General features: G+C 34.1%; 1 long non-coding RNA gene across 1 annotated transcript; it reads right to left on the minus strand.

Moving 5' to 3' along the window:
• Window positions 1–984: 984 nt before the first annotated feature.
• On the minus strand, window positions 985–2,109 carry LOC112501122. The gene is made up of 2 exons (XR_003067418.1): window positions 1,315–2,109; window positions 985–1,200 (listed from the first exon to the last, which is right to left on the minus strand). It is a non-coding gene; the product is annotated as an uncharacterized LOC112501122 (long non-coding RNA).
• Between the last annotated feature and the right edge of the window lie 179 nt (window positions 2,110–2,288).

Raw genomic sequence — 2,288 nt, forward strand, 5'->3', positions numbered from 1 at the left:
ACATATAAATATAAATAAAAACAAAGTTGGTAAAACCTTACCTATTTTAATTAATTAATACTTTCTCAAAGACATTAAATTAAATATTTATTAAAATAGTTATCAAACTTTTATTATTAATCATGCAACAAAAGTAACTTTTACATCTAATTTAACCAACACCTTCATCCATCACCTCCACCGCCACACCATTATAGTCGTCGTCACAATCGCCATCAAATACTCCGTCACAGCTGCCACGCTCACCCTTGTCACATGCATATTCCAATTATCTGCGAGATCCCGTTCCAATTCCTAGGACCGTTGCAATCTTTTGTTAGACATGTTACATTTGGAAAGTTCATTTATGTTCGTGTATTTTAATAAATGAACGAACATAAACACATTTTTTGTTTCCTTAGTTAAATAAACGATTGCTTCGCTCGTCCATATATATATATATATATATATATATATACTTATATAACGATAGGTTCATTTGAGAAGTTATGAAGTGATCCTAGCCCTGCATTTGGTCTAGATTTGGGGTTTTACTGTAAAGCACCGGATAATTTCTCACATGGTATACGAAAGATAGTGAGGTGGTTTCGTAACTTTTACAAATAGGCGACAAAACAAGTGATTATGTAAAATTGTGTGATTCAAATATGAACTAATTAACTGATTCAAATATGAACTAACTAACTCGATTCACATATGCACTTGTTTGCCGCCTATTTATAAAAGTAACTACCTCTTTATTTTTCATTTGACCAGTCAAACCGCAATTCTTGACCAATATTGACCGTATGAAGAGTTAGAATAACTTGTTTACAACTCAAATACTTACCACTTCTCAAAACCTTTTTCTGCTTTTATATCATGACCCCTTATGTAAAATGGTTAATTAAATTAAGTTTTTAGAATTCCATTTTTTTCTCTCTTATAACTTCACCCGGTCGTTATGTTATCTTAGAGAAACGGAATGAGAGAGCAATGATGGTTGTTTTCAACAAATTCGTTCATTTAACATCTTAACGAACAAACACATTTTCTTAACAAACAAACATGAACGCAAAAAAATCTGTTTGTTTACCGTTCGTATATATCTATTTATGCTGTTAACTTAAACGAACGAATAGAAAGAAGCCTTGTTGGATTTGTTTATAGTCTATAAATTGGGCCCCAAATTGTTACAAGTCTCCACTTGCACCTCCCTGCCTGCCAATTCGTACCAAACAAACGTGTCATCAAATTTCATTATAATTTTTTCAAAGCAAAATTCATTTGATTGATTTTGGGCATCCTTAACTTGTAAATTTGCTCAAATTATACCTGGGATTTCTCCATCTTGGATCGGATCTTTTCTTCCAACACCGTATCCAGAGCGAAAATCCGGTTCAACTGGTGCATATTTTCGAGTATCTCGTTCTAAGATCGATCAGCCTTCGTTTTCATCACATCTCAGATGCTGCAACTGCACTGGACCCAGAAGGAGCTTGTTTACTACTCCTTTGCTAAGATCATGTTATGTATCGCTTTCTAGCTTTTCTTGGATATATTGCTACCCATTCTTGCCAAACACTTCTCCATTTCGCTCGCCCTGATTCGTTCTGCATACTTCTTGATAGTTTGGACTGTCTCTAAAGAATCTTTCCACCCTTCAAACTCTTTCACTGATTAACCGAGCTTCTATTGCCTTTCGTAAGCGGTCTTTTTGATTGGATTCAACGACTTCCTTGAGATCATCCACGTTAAAAACACTAACACTAACCGGCTTAAAATTCACAGGAAGCCGAGAAACAACATAAGTCAAGGAAGAAGAAGAAGAAGAAGAGGCGACTGAAGTACATTTGATCATGATGCTGGAATTTGAACCCGTATCAGGTAAAACAGCAGCAGAATTGGTGAAACTAACCATTATTGAAAAGCCAGAGACGTTCAGAAACCCTAGAAATTGAGATATGAAAGAGGGATTTGGAGAATATGATGGAACTGAAATGGCATCTTGGACCAATTCAAAATTGGATGGATATGGCAGAGAGACACAGGCAGGAATGGATGGTGGTTTGGAATTAGCCCCCACACGCCAGCTCTGGAAACGTCATTGTTTGCTTTTATGGGAGTTGCCCATTTATACACGTGGCTTGTTCAATGTTTTGGAAATTGAATGTCTTTTAAAAATTTATTAAGGTTATATTTTGTTAACTACTTATAAATTAATTGATAAAAAAATTATATTTGATAAAAATATAAAAATCATCAAAATAATATCTTGAAAAATTAATCAGTTATATATTTTAAAATAT

The sequence above is a fragment of the Cynara cardunculus genome, assembly GCF_001531365.2.
Source record: "Cynara cardunculus var. scolymus isolate 2C chromosome LG 17, CcrdV1, whole genome shotgun sequence".
Classification (NCBI taxonomy): Eukaryota; Viridiplantae; Streptophyta; class Magnoliopsida; order Asterales; family Asteraceae; genus Cynara; species Cynara cardunculus.